This window comes from Hippocampus bargibanti, linkage group LG01, assembly GCF_051943395.1.
Source record: "Hippocampus bargibanti isolate YZ-2025 linkage group LG01, ASM5194339v1, whole genome shotgun sequence".
Lineage (NCBI taxonomy): Eukaryota > Metazoa > Chordata > Actinopteri > Syngnathiformes > Syngnathidae > Hippocampus > Hippocampus bargibanti.
Window position 1 is genome coordinate 19,493,409 of NC_142734.1, and position 15,392 is coordinate 19,508,800.

General features: G+C 44.1%; 1 long non-coding RNA gene across 1 annotated transcript; it reads left to right on the forward strand.

Moving 5' to 3' along the window:
* The first annotated feature begins 252 nt into the window (after positions 1-252).
* Positions 253-13,195, forward strand: LOC148903418 (uncharacterized). Its single transcript, XR_016115218.1, has 3 exons — positions 253-284; positions 425-618; positions 12,206-13,195. It is a non-coding gene; the product is annotated as an uncharacterized LOC148903418 (long non-coding RNA).
* The last annotated feature ends 2,197 nt before the right edge of the window (positions 13,196-15,392 follow it).

Below are 15,392 nucleotides of genomic sequence, written 5' to 3' on the forward strand. Positions count from 1 at the left end.
CTCGCTAGCGTATTTTAATGTTGGTCATGATTGGGTGACTTTAATAACTTCATATATTTAGTTTGTGCTTGGTGTGAAATGTTAATGGATGACGGGGTTTATGGATCTCTAAGAGGATGAGTAGAGCAACAATAATGTTTTCTGGTCCTCCCACTATCTCCTCCTGTGATGGAGCCTTCCCAGCTCCTTAGTTGCTGAGGCAAAATTGCCTCTTTCATTTATTCTGACATGTTTTCACCACTATGAAAGACCTCGGAGGCTTGAGAGCAGCAGAACCAGATCAGGTCAGAGGGAGATTTTAACAGCATCATCTTTGATTTGCTGGCCGGCGATGTAGCGATCCAAAGCAACCGCAGACACAAACCAGCCGTGCCTCCTGGTGATGCTCTGTTTTTCTGCTTGATACTTCTCTTGTTTCCTTCAGGCAGTTAAAAATACCGGAAGGTGAAAGGAGACATGGCTGCCTGCCTGGCGCCGTGCGTCTCAACTTCAAACCTTATAAGATCTCCAACGCGCCTCAGAGTTAGACTTGAAACCAGCAGCAGGGTGATCCTGAGCTGAGAGGATTTGAAGTGCTACGGGCCGGACGCACGTCTCTCTGAGTGCGTGTCCATGTTGGTGAGGTTGCTTTCACTGTCTGTACAATGTTGCGCTCATTACATGCTCAACGAGGATGTCTTGTTATATGAGGTACATGAGGTGAAATACATTCAAAGGAGATGGAAAACAGACGATCATTTACGTTTCAATGTATAAGTTGATTAAAAAATATACTTGGTGAAAACATGGACATCATACGGACTTTTAGCAGGCTGTTCTATCTAAAATTGGATACAATGGGGGGAAATGCTTTACAAAATTGGTGGGTTAAGGTTTGTGTCTGCAGCCTTGAAGTACTGAAGCATTTTAATATGCTGAAAAAAAACACAACTTTTCATTCTGATGGGTTGAAAATAGTAATTTATGTTGGAAGAACATAAATTACTATTTTCAATATTTTACTATTACTATATACAGTAAAGTCTCATTATATCGATATCGGTTATATCGATAGTACCGCTTATTACGATACTATTTCATTTCCCTTGCACATTTCTAGTCTTTTTATGTATAATTAGTACCGTTTAGTACGATACCCGGTTATTACGATAATCCGGTTATTACGGTGCTCCTTTTCATCCCCCGCCGGCCATTTTTGTTGTTTATATCGATATATCCGTCGCGCCATTGGTCAACTTGGTCACGTGTCTTGTTACGTGAGCCGCCATCGGTCGCGCCATTGGTCGACTTGGTCACATGAGCCGCCATCGGTCGTGCTATTGGTCGACTTGGCCGTGTGACTTTGTCACGTCACGTGCCATTGGTCACGTCACCTTGGTTACGTGTCACGCCATAAGTCGCGCCATTGGTCGACTTGGTCAGGTGACTTGGTTACGTGCCCAGCACCCGTGTAGCAGAGCCATTTTCATTTTCAGACGCGAGCTCGTGTGTAGCAGACGAGATTGAAGTGTTTGTGTTAAAAGGTAAAAATGGGAAGCAGAAGAAGATTGATGACTTTTTTAAATTGTATACATAATACAGTAAGATGTAAGCGTTGCAGTTTCCCTGTTGTGTTATGTACATGCCCACTGTACTGTATATTAATGCAATCGTTTTTTGCAACAATGTTTCTTGTTTTGTCTGCTTAAGCGCGATGATTTTGAAAATTATTAACATTCCATACTGTGTATTAAAGGACAGCCGATGTCACTTTTTATTCAAATGCAAATAAAAATGACTTCACGCCAAGACGTCTTGCATTGCTTGTGAATCCAAACAATGGCTTCAGATTCGGATAATATGCTTTCTTGTTACACATCCAGTTATGAATATGTTTCAAATACACTGTAGTTCTGAAGATTAAAGCATACATGTTTACAATCATTAAAGAATTATATGTGCCATTTTGAGGCAACATTGGGGGAACATCTCTCACCCAAAGAAAAAGGGAGCTAATGGCCAGCTCCGTTTCTTATATGGCGCTTGGCTGCCCTCTTTTGGCGGCTTTTGTTTAATGCAGTTCGGCGCAGGATCGGATATATCGATTTTTTCGGACTCCCTTGAATATCGATATAACGAGACTTTACTGTATATATATATATATATATATATATATATATATATATAATCCTCATCTCACCCACCATGGGTGATGTCTGTCCCCCATTTTTTTTTAAGCTCGGGACCTCTACCAGGAAGCTTGAGGGTTCTGCGCAGTATCCGTGCTGTTCCTAGCAGTGCGCTTTTCTGGACCAAGATATCTAATGTTGTTCCCGGGATCTGTTGCAACCACTCGTCTAGTGTGGGGGTCACTGCCCCGAGTGCTCCGACCACCAGAGGCACGACTGTCACCTGTGTTTTTTTTGGGATACACACACATATATATATATATATATATATATATAATCGTTATATCGATATCGTTTATATTGATAATACTGCTTATTACGACACTATTTTCATTTCCCGTGCACATTTCTAGTCTTTTTATGTATTTAGTAATTATTATTTTGTAATTTAATATGTAATTTTGTAATTTAGTATGTATTATGTATTATGTACTAGTATTATGTAATTCAGTACGATTCGTGGTTTTTACGATAATCCAGTTACTATCGTGCTCTTTTTCATCTCCAACCGGCCATTTTGCTATGTTTATATCGATACAAAAGATACTTACGGTGAATTGATATTTGCTTAGGGGTTTCTATACAGTACCACCATTATCGAAATCTGTATCGGTCGCTTTATCGGTCACTGTATCGGTCGCGCCATTGGTCGACTTGGTCACGTGACTTGAGTGAGTTTGTTACGTGACCAGCTCCATGTAGTAGACGCCATTTTCATTTTCAGACGCCAGCTCGTGTGTAGCAGACGACATTTTCTACCGTCTTCAACAATACTGACAACAATGGCATACACGTTTGCAATCGATTAAAGAATTATATGTGCCATTTTGAGGCAACATTGGGAGAACATCTCTCACCCAAAAAAAAGAGGCACAAAATGGCCAGCTCCTATGACCACCTCCATGTCTTAAATGGCGCTTGGATGCCCTCTTCTGGCGGCTTTTGGGCGCAACACACTTCTCAGACCAAACATACTTCATCAATGTAAGTAATGTAAACGTTGCAGGTTTGGTTTTTCATCCATGTATTTAATTGTGTAGCATTCAGATATCTTTATCGCTTGCAACAATCACAGTTTTTTTTCGTGGTTTTGTGTGAATAGGACGTGAGGATTTTGCATTGGTTGCATTTTTGAAAGGAAATACAGTAGTCATTAAAAAAGTGTAAAGACGTTTTTATTTTATGCACAAATTTATCTTTCACTTCACTACTGTACAAAAAGCATGTTAGATACGCAATCCATGAACCCAATGATAAAATGACATGCAATATCAAAGATCCCCCGTTTACGTGTCCCCCCCCCCCCTTTAATGCAGTTCGGCGCAGGATGGATATATCGACAGTTTCTAACTCCAGTGAATATCGATATAACGAGACTTTACTATATATATATATATATATATATATATATATATATATATATAGCGGCTGGATAGCTCAGTTGATAAGGCATCGGAGACGAGGGTTCAAATCCCACTTGTGGCAGAGAAAATGAGCACAATGACATCATCCAGTGTGGGTCCTTGGGCAAGACCCTTCACGCTAATGCCTACCTCATACAATGATGAGAGACAATAAATGGAATGACATGCCGGCTCAGACGTCGCCCGGCCAAACAAGGTCTGCGTCAGGTGCTGGGGAACCAGAGCACCCTGATGAAAAATGGGCTACTGGAACAAAGCGGAGATGGACGAGATGCGATAACATGGCTCTGTTGGAATGCTACTACTCAAGCAACCCTAGTCAGAGGGGTTACATGCGGAGAATGGGGGCTGAATGGTTACTTCGAAACCCACAGTCACGGTTGACCACGAAACAACTAGTAGCTCAGTGTTCCAATATCCACAAACGGCAATTGCTATCACAACTTGAGATTGATGAGGTACAACACAAATTCCGAGGTGAAGGGCCACAGGCTGCCACATCACAGGAAGAGGTTCAACCAGAGATTGGGAGGCAAGCCCCAATGAATAATGAGATTGGGAAGCCAGCCCCAATAAATGAAATGCTGAGCGAGGCAGCAAATGACCTGAGAGATAAGATCATGGCAAGAATGAAAACTGGGCAACGAAGGCACCGATTACAACGGCTATGTGAAGTACCACCTGAAAGTCTCATGGAAACTGTGAATGCAGCACTGAGAACGATCCCAACCGGAACGATCACGGAAACCAATAAGCTGATATACACCTCAGCATCAGTGATCCTAGACATGCTTGGCTACAAGAGCAACCATGAGAGGCACGAGATTCATTACCCACCATGGAAAAGACGGTTGGAGACCAAGATCAAGGCGGCTCGGAAAGATGTGAGTCAATTGACGGAGACCCAGAGAGGTGTGAATAAAAGGCCAATACCCAAGAGGTACATGCAGATAACCATACCTGAAGCACTCGAAACTGCCAAACAAAGGCTCCAGGCCTTGGCCAGTCGCCTAAAGAGGTACACGAAAGAGAATAAGGCCAGAAGAATAAACAGGCTGTTGGCAACACAACCTGCGAAAGTGTACGCTCAGTGGCAGGGTTCTAACAGCAGAGCAGACCCTCCAAGGCTGGAAACTGAAAGATACTGGAAAGGCATATGGGAGAAGGAGGTCGCACATAACAGCAGTGCACAATGGCTGGTGACTCTGAAAGAGGAGCACAGCAACCTCCCTGAACAGAACCCAGTTAGCATCACAGCGGCAGATATACAAGGAAGAGTCTCAGGTATGAAAAACTGGACGGCACCAGGCCCGGATATGGTCCACACCTACTGGCTAAAGAAACTCACAGCTCCCCACGAGCGCCTAGCAGCACAAATGAACCAGCTGCTGATGGATGGGACCCACCCAGGATGGCTAACCGAAGGGCGAACAATCCTGATCATGAAGGATTCCTCAAAGGGTGCAGTTCCTTCCAACTATCGGCCAATAACCTGTCTCTCCACAACATGGAAGCTCATGTCAGGCATCATTGCGGCTAAGATAAGTGGACACATGGATCAATACATGAGCAAAGCACAGAAAGGCATTAGTAGAGATACTAGAGGTGCCAAACATCAGCTGTTGGTTGACAGAACAGTCGCTCAAGACTGCAGGTCCCGACATACCAACCTGTGCACAGCCTGGATTGATTACAAGAAAGCATATGACTCGATGCCGCACACATGGATCACTGAATGCTTGGAGTTGTATAAGGTCAACAGGACCCTGAGAGCCTTCGTTGCAAACTCGATGAGGATGTGGAAAACCACACTTGAAGCAAATGGCAAGCCACTAACGCAAGTGTCCATCAAATGTGGCATATACCAAGGTGATGCACTCTCCCCACTGCTGTTCTGCATAGGACTGAACCCCCTCAGCCAGATAATCGCCAAGACAGGCTATGGATACCGCCTCAGAAATGGAGCTACGATCAGTCACCTCCTCTACATGGATGACATCAAGCTGTATGGTAAGAGCGAAAGGGACATAGACTGATCCACACAACCAGGATCTACAGCAGTGATATCGGAATGTCATTCGGGCTGGAGAAATGTAGTCGGATGGTGACTAAGAGGGGCAAGGTAGTCCACACTGAAGGGGTCTCACTCACTGAAGGAACAATAGCAGACATTGAAAACAGCTACAAGTACCTCGGTATACCACAGGCCAATGGCAACCTCGAATTAGCAACAAGGAAAGCGGCTACGACCAAATACCTCCAGCGGGTGAGGCAAGTCCTCAGAAGCCAGCTCAATGGCAAGAAAAAGACCCGGGCAATAAACAGCTATGCCCTGCCAGTGATCAGATACCCTGCAGGAATAATAAGGTGGCCAAAGGAAGAGATCCAGACCACGGATGTTAAGACCCGAAAACTCCTCACCATGCACGGAGAGTTCCATCCCAAGTCCAGCACCCAGAGACTGTACACAAGCCGTAAGGAAGGAGGCCGGGGACGAGTGAGTGTGAGAGCCACTGTCCAGGATGAAACATCCAAGCTCCATGAATACATCAAAGAGAAGGCTCCAACGGATGATGTACTCAGAGAATGTCTCAGTCAATGGGGAACGGAGGATGAGGTGCTGGAAGAGGGACAATCATGGGAGGAAAAGCCCCTACACGGGATGTACCACCGAACCATAGCAGAAGTGGCTGATCTCAAGAAGTCCTATCAGTGGCTAGAAAGGGCTGGCCTAAAGGACAGCACAGAGGCACTCATCCTGGCTGCCCAAGAGCAGGCCCTGAACACCAGAGCCATAGAGGCAGGCATATACCACACCAGACAAGACCCAAGGTGTAGGTTGTGCAAAGAGGCACCTGAGACAATCCAACACGTAACAGCAGGGTGTAAGATGCTGGCAGGGAAAGCCTACATGGAGCGCCATAACCAGGTGGCTGGCATAGTCTACCGAAACATCTGTGCGGAGTATGGACTGGAAACCCCAAGGTCAAAATGGGAAACACCTCCCAAGGTGGTGGAGAATGACGGAGCAAAAATCCTGTGAGACTTCCAGATACAGACTTACAAGATGGTAATGGCCAACCAACCAGATGTCGTGGTCATAGATAAAGGGGAAAGGAAAGCCGTTGTCGTGGATGTAGCGGTCCCGAGTGATGGGAACATCAGAAAGAAGGAACATGAGAAAATCGAGAAATACCAAGGGCTCAGAGAGGAGCTGGAGAGAGCCTGGAAGGTAAAGGTGACAGTCGTGCCTGTGGTGGTCGGAGCACTCGGGGCAGTGACCCCCAAACTCGACGAGTGGTTGCAACAGATCCCGGGAACAACATCGGATATCTCGGTCCAGAAAAGCGCAGTGCTGGGAACAGCACGGATACTGCGCAGAACCCTCAAGCTTCCTGGCCTCTGGTAGAGGACCCGAGCTGAAATGGGGACAGACACCACCCATGGTGGGTGAGACGAGGATTTTTTTTTTTTTTATATATACAGTGAGACATTGGCTTACACACTTAATTGGTTCCCAGACAGAGTGTGTAAGGCGAAAAGTGTGTATCCCAAAAAAAAAAATCCCATAGGAAACCATTAAAATGAGAATAATCCGTTCCCAGGTCTCCATAAAATATAATTTTCAACTCAATAAGCCTTAAAGGACAACCGACGTCTGCGGACAAGTTGTGTCCATAATTTGTGAAATGGCTTCAAATGCCTTCTAATGAGCGTATTTTAATAAGATTCCACCGCATATAGCTATATTTTACTATTAGTCAGATTCTTTACTTACAGACAGTGTAGGTGTTCAAATAGCTGACATGTTTCGACGACTACTTCCGCCTTTTTGAACTTAGTACGACGAGCTATATTTTACGTTTTAAGACTTGCGCTGAATATTCAGGTTAGGGAGTGCTCTCCTGATATGTTTTGACTGTGGGTACCCTCAGTGGTCATTCAACAAATGTCAGAAAGAAAGATTAGGGAATGAAACCAATAATTCTCAAGATACAAAAAGGAGAAGAGTAGCAGTACCTTACATTGCAGGAATTTCTGAAAAATTACAGAGTCCTTTGGCAACATAAAATTCCTACCTATTTCAAACCGGTAAACACGTTAAGGCAAAAATTAGTGCATCCAAAAGATAGGCTACCAAATGAAAAACAAAGTAATGTAGTTTATTCCATACATTGTAAGAATGAAAATTGTAAAGAGCAGTACATTGGGGAGACTTTATCAACATCGCAGGGATAATACAAGTTGGCCTCAATCGGCAGTACATTTGCACCTAAAAGCTAGCAACCACTCATTTGACGACAATGAGGTTAAAATCTTAGCGAAAGAACGTAGATGGTTTGAAAGGGGGGTAAAAGAAGCGATTCTTATAAAACAACAAAATCCTTCATTAAACCGGTCTGGTGGGGTGAGGTTCAATTTGGATCGTTCATACAATTGCCTGCTTAGGCAAAACAGGTTAGGCAACTTTCGTAATGCTGATGAGGGTCGTAATGGTGATGAGGTGATACCGGTGGGAGTGGGGCAAATAGGCCAGTCGTTAGTCAGGAATGTAGGAACAATCAGTGGGGCCACAGGGAGGGGGTCCTCTGCCCCCGTCAACCTGAGAGTAGGGACCTATCATAGCTGTGTCCGGCGCCACCATGTCTGGACATTAGGGATATATAAATAGGGCCGACACGACCAGTCAGGCTTTAGTTCGCTGACGAAGCCTCTTGGATAGGAGGCGAAACGTCCGAAACCTTCAAATTTGTACAGATGACGGCTGAATAAACATTCTCATCGATGGACCACTCCTGTACGACTGACAGCTTACACAGACGTATTTATGATCGTCGTTGATGGCTCTTAATTGACACCTGTTGCTTTCTGACTTGTAAGATCTTACGAAACTGAGGCATCACATTATCATTCATCATGTTGATGATTCTCATAGCCTTTTCTGGATGGAACTGTTCAATAAAAGCCTGCACATCAACTCCTGAATAGCCTGCTTCTGCTTGTCCTCTTGAAGGCAAATCAAATCCTCTGTGTTGAGGACCTCATTATGGTCAGCAACAAGGTCCTCGATGTCATCTGCATACACTTCGAGTCCTGTAGGTGCTGGCAGAGATTTTATCACAACAAAAGGCGCGAGTCCGATGATTCCACGGACGCGGAATAAAACGCGACAAAAGAAGGCGGGCAGGGCGATCCGTCCAGCCTGTCAAGCTAGGCAACATAAATGGCACACTTGCGATCCCGGAAAGCAACAAACTTATTTGATCGCAGCTCACAATCACCTCGGGCAGAGCAAACTCTTGGATTTGCCAGCACAACACACAGCGAGGAGCGGGCATCGTAATCATGTCACTGGTGAGGTGACAGCGACTCGTTGAAATGTCCCAGTATCGGTGATTAGGGGATCAACATGCATAGAACGCACACTCGCAATCCCGGAAAGCAACAAACTTACGCGATCGCGGCTAACAATCACATCAGGCAAAGCAAACTCTTGGACTTGCCAGCACAAGACACAGCGAGGAACGAGGCCTTGTAATCATGTCACTGGTAAGGTGACAGCGACTGTCATGATGCCAAAAGAAATGTTAAATAATGTGTTTTCTTGATTTTGAAGGGGAGAAACGTGCGTATTTCTCCCCATCCCAAACAGTAGAATTGGGCGACCACTAATTGACTCTGAGAAGGTGATTGCAACCACCTGGGAATGGCCAATTGTCGCTGGGATCTGATTGGCCAGAAGCTCAGGTGAAGCACCTTTAAAACCAGACTGAGCCAGTCACTTCGAAGAGGAAGAAGAGGGAGAAAGGACAGCCTGGAGAGCAGTGTTACCTGTGGTCAGCCAAAAACTGATATCCACCGCGACTTCAAATAAAGAAAACTCACAATACCCTTCCTGCATCAGGCTGAGTGAACTTTTATCATCTTTCCACCTGCTTGCTGTTTCGCCGCACAACAATTGGTGGCAGTGGTGGGATTGTTTCGCCCTGCATGAAGAAGGTGGAATCGCTACGCCTTAGTGAAGTGGAAAAGATCAGTGGAAGCCGAGATGAAGAAGGTGGGACGAGTAAGAAGTCGTGTAGCGCGGGCCAACCAAACTGGACTGAAGAGTTCTGCAGGGGATCAAGGAAACCAGAAGCTTGAGTTGCCCCAAGAAGATGCCGTTCTTCTTTTCCATGAGGCGTCTGACAGTTGCCAAGCCAAGGATGGAACTGAGCAGAGTGAGATGGAACCAGTGGTGAAGCCTAAGATTCAGACAGTGAGTACAAGAAGAGCTCAACTTGATGAGGAATTGGTGAAAGAAATCAGAAATTTCATGCAATATTCTCAACATAGAGATGGGATGTTGATTGAACAGATCAACCAATTAAGAGATCAGATGCACCACAACAAGGAAGAATGGACATTTGATAGTCGATTGAGTCAACATTATCCTCCTCTAAAACCACAGCCCCAAAACGCTGACCCTCGCACATCCTGGCCAACAAACCTTCCTCCCGCACAAGAAACTCCCATGTTGGGTTACCTAACATGCCCAATCTCCACAGTGTCCTCGTCCAAGACAAGCTGCAATTCCCATGGTTTCTGAACCCAGAATTCCAGAAGGAAACGGAAGATATAGAACGTCAGAAGCTGGAAGAGGATCTCCAGCGAGAATAACAGCAAGAATTTATCAGGGAGAGATTGGCACCCTGGACAGAAGGTGTTAATATTGTTGCATACGGGACCACGTAAGCTACTGGCAAAGTGGCAGGGCCCATACGCTGTGACTAGGAGAATAGGACCTGTCACATATGACATTCTCTGCCCTGACAACAAATGTTATTGCTGATTATTTGACAAGAATTTTCTGAACTCTGAGGAGAGGGTGTGAATTATGTCATGATGCCAAAAGAAATGTTAAATAATGTGTTTTCTTGATTTTGGATGGGAGAAAGGTGTGCATTTCTCCTCATCCAAAACAGTAGAGTTGGGCGACCACTAATTGACTCTGAGAATGTGATTGCAACCACCTGGGAATGGCCAATTGCTGCTGGGACCTGATTGGCCAGAAGCTCAGGTGAAGCACCTATAAAACCAGACTGAGCCAGTCACTTCGAGGAGGAAGAATAGTGAGAAAAGACAGCCTGGAGAGCAGTGTTAACTGTGGTCTGCCGAAAACTGATATCAACCACGACTTCAAATAAAGAAAACTCACAATACCCTTCCTGCATCTGGCTGAGTGAACTTTTATCATCTTTCCACCTGCTTGCTGTCTCGCCGCACAACAGCAACTTTGTGTAAAGCTTTTAGGCGAAGGATGGTAGCAATGGTGGACAGTACCGGGCTCTTTATTTGTAGAATGGTCGTAGAAGGTTACTCTCAGGGAAGTGACAGACAGCGTGAGAGATGTGTGATTTTGTTTTATGTCTTCTCCGGCTGAACACGAGCCTGTGGTTTTTTTTTTTTTTTTGGTCCCATAATTTTAAAATTATCTCCAAAAAGCTCCTCGGAGGGGATCGATGTGTGAATTCAGAGAGAGGGGGTGTGGAAAGGTGCGCCGGCTGGAGCGCTGTTTGGTCGTGTGCTTCCGCCGAAGATCACTCCGCCAGATCCGAAGATCACTCCGCCAGCCGTGGTGGGTGTGTATCGCGAAAAGTAGTGCGTATTCCAAGGTTTAATTTTTATGAATTTGATCTGTGTGGAGTATTGACTGGAAACCCTAAGGTCAGGTTTCCAGTCCATACTCCACACAGATGTTTCGGTAGACTATGCCAGCCACCTGGTTATGGTGCTCCATGTAGGCTTTCCCTGCCAGCACAGCAGTCACAAAGATAGTAGAAAGATCCGAAGGGAGTGAAACCAAGATCCAGTCGGAAATTTCCTGAGTCGAATGCCAAAGAGTACAAGTGAGTTTTAAATAAAATTGGGCAGCATGGGGGCTGGCAGAATGTTCAGTGGAAGGTCATTCCAGAGAGAGGGACCAGCAACGGAAAAGTCTCGATCCCTTCTGAGCATCCGTTTAGTTTTTTACCACTTTTAATAATGTCTGGTCAGAAGACCTGAGGCGTCGGGAAGGTGTCTTGGGGTGGATGAGATCGGAGCGGTAAGGACGAGAGAGACCATTAAAAGATTTGAAGACAAATAATAAGACCTTGAAAATAACTCTAAAATGAATAGGGAGGCAGTGAAGGCATGCCAGAGTAGGAGTTATGTGCCCCCTCTTAAGAGTACCAGTTGAGAGTCAAACTACTTACTAAGTTATAGACAATATGAATGATTTTTTTTCTCGAAATGAGAATAGGCCCATTCTTACAACTTCATCAAATATTGCTATCTTGTAATTTTAAGTTCACCCATTTTTTTATTTTTGTAATGCACACTAAATGGACAAGAAGACTTCCAAAAGTCAATTTCCTTTCAAACAACATCACAACTTTTCACTGGGGCACACAGTACGAGTTTACCCGGAGCACTGATGGGCCTTCCAACCTCTGGAACTTGTGACTTGTTACTTGAGGTTTGGAGATTGGTGTTCTCCTGTGGCCCTTTTTGAGTTGGCGAGAGAGACGACATGCCATGGCAGCATGGCAGGTTGTTTGGTTGTAAAAGTAGGTCGTGGTTTGCTTTCAGGACATGGTGCCGGCCTCCTGACCCTGGCTTCGATCCCACTCGCAGACCCCTTCAGCGCCAACAAGCACATATTCCTGCCTGACGCTGACTGCCCGTAGGACAATGTGGCCCAGCAGACCCTTGCAAACACTGACAAGTCATTGCTCCTCCACTGTAGCGTTTGCGACTCCGCCGCGACCACTCCACACACTTTGAGGCTGAACAGGTCTGAGACGCTTGCACTCAGACGATGGCCTTTAGACTCGAAAATAATGACATCAGCTAGGCTGAAAAGTGTGTCCCCTGGAAAAGTACTTATTGGTAAGATACTACTGGTGTTTCTTATTTACTTGACCCAAACGAGTAATTTTTGTGTTAACATCTGTGTAAGCTCTCAGTCGTACAGGAGTGGTCCATCGATGAAAAGGTTTCTTCAGCCGTTTGTACTAAGTTCATCCTGTCTACTTGTTATCTAATTTTAAGCAGATTCTTTACTTACAGACAGTGTAGGTGTTCAAATACCTGACATGATTCGGCGACTACTTCCGCCTTCGTCATACCGGACTCTGCTATGATAGACACATTCAGTGGAGCTGCAGGGAGTAGTCCTCTGCTCCCCCCAACCTGAGAGCAGGGACCTATCATAGCAGAGTCCGGCACCACCATGTCTGGACAGTAGGGATATATATAGGGCCTATACTACCAGTAAGACTTTAGTTTGCTGACGAAGTTTCTTGGATAAGAAGCGAAACGTCTGACACCTTCAAAGAAGTACAGATGATGGCTGAAGAAACCGTTTCTTCGTGTTAACATGTTTTTTTATCTTGCAGCATAAACGTGTTCTTACTTTGCATGCGACTCTGGTAGGCTATCCCTGCCTTCAAGGAAGCTCCAAATCAAAATAATAATAAATGAGAGCATTTTACTTTTTTTCCCCCCATCGTATGTGAATCAGTGACGGGCCATGCATATCACCCCTAGGCCATCAGCGACTGTAAATAAAAGGTATGGTGTGATTTACCAGAGAGTCCCGTTAGCCAGGAAATAACTTGTGAAGAAAGAAATACTGTCATTAACTGTTTGACTTTTTACGATGAATGTGTGGATTCATGATATGGGGTCAGAAGTCGGTCCATCACACGGCAGAGAAGATTGAACCAAAGAATTGGGAAGCATTTCCGACATTTCTTAATGATGTCCATCTATGCTTGAAAAGTCCGTCTTGAAAATGGCTTAACAGTAAATCTGCAACGGAATCCATTACTTCTCCTCCTTCAGCTATTGTGTGTTGACAAAACTGTAATAAAATCAATACGACAAAGTATTTGCTTGTGCAGCTCACGACAGATACAGTAAACTCGTATGCTCTTGTCACGAGCGGCTGGTAATACTATGATTGACTGGTGACTAGCAAATCACAGTTTTCGCAAACTATGATTGGCTAGTCACCAGTCAATCATTGTTTGTGAAAACATTACCTAACAACAACAGCAACATACATTAGTTAAAGCAACAGAGTAATTTACACCGCATTTGATGCGACAGGGCCCGCAGAACTGATTGTGAAAGCGTCCAGGTAGATTTTGGATGGCTAAAATGTGATTGGTTAAATGCTTAAATACGAAAACAAACATCTGGAAGCAGCACAACAGGGAAAAGCAATGAAAGGAAGCTGAAAGACAATTTGCAATTTTTTTAATAAAAATTTATGGACAAAATATAATGAATCAGTCTGTGATTCAGATATTTTTAGGCCTGCGGAGAAGGCCGGGCAGGCACTGACGGCCCGCCACTGTGTGAACAAAACTAATAAGACACAGAAGGAAAGAACAAAGGCAATGATTTGGAGCCGTAGACTGATTTGTATAACACAGTAGAGTATATGGATTTTCTTTACGCCTCAAAACCCAAGAGTCCACACTATCAAACATTGAGCATGTGTGACCGCAAACATTTTTAGTGTTTACTGCACGAAATCTGGGCATTAATGAACAGAAAGAGTTCACAAAATAGTGATGACTATTTGGTGCATTAAATATAGTTGTGTATTTGTGGTCTGCCTTGTATGGGGGATAGAAGCTTGGTGAGTTGCCTTTTTAATGGTAATTTGTGTTGTGTAGGTTTTTCTGCATGTATCTTATGAGTCACTAATGACAAAACAAAAATTGAAAAAGAAAAAGATACGGGTCTTTTGCCCGTTGCGGCTTGGGGTGATGGAATTGGTTGCTCAGAGATGCAAAGTCTGTGATTGCGTGGACGAACATGAAGACTTTCTGTCCAGTTTCAATTAAACAAATGAGAGAACAATTTGAGAGCAAAGAGTCAATCCTGATTAATCTCTCTCTAAAGAAAATCAGTGATTGCGGTCAATGAGGTTTTAAGCCCGCAGTGTGGTGGTCCACATTGTGGGGTAGCATTCAGCAGCAGGATCACTAGATAATTCACTTCCATAGACGTTAATGCTAAATGATGTTACATCAGGGATTGCCATCTATTTTCACCATGAGGGCTTCTTTGGGAAAACAGATATACACGAGGAATGGAACCGAATCATTAATAAGGATGCACTATCAATAGCTGTATGATGTGTCTTTGCTCATACTCAAATTTATAAAAAAGGTTCCGATACCACAATATAGATACTACTTCACTACCCTAACAAATATCTTCAAGTCGGATCCATATCTGCCATATAACGGTATTTTAAGGTAAACCTCGAGAAAGTTTTGGTTGACTGCAAATTAATGCTTTGCTAAATTGAACTGGCCAGGGGGGAAACCACAGTGAAGGACATGCCACATCACCTGTATAGTTTTCCACAGCTACCTGGCAAATTTGGCCAGTCGCATACATAATTGACATAATGTCAATGCTGAAGCCATGCGCAAGTACACATGCACCTGTACAGTGACAACACAAACGGCTCATTTATTTAATGATTCCTTTGAAGGTTGTGCTACTCGTGAGCACACTTCATGAAGAAAAACAGAATCCAAAATGAAGAGGATTTATATTTCACTTGAATTGCCCTGACATATGATCGGCAATTTAAGAGGAATTAGAAGCAAACATGCACTTACGTGTTAAAATATCAGTGATGGCAAGTTTTTACCCCGAAAAATCTCAGTAAACTTTGTACTTTTGAACAATGTTTGATGAAAATTAAAAATATAAATATCAAAAATTGCAAGGCAGTCTTTAGTTTTTG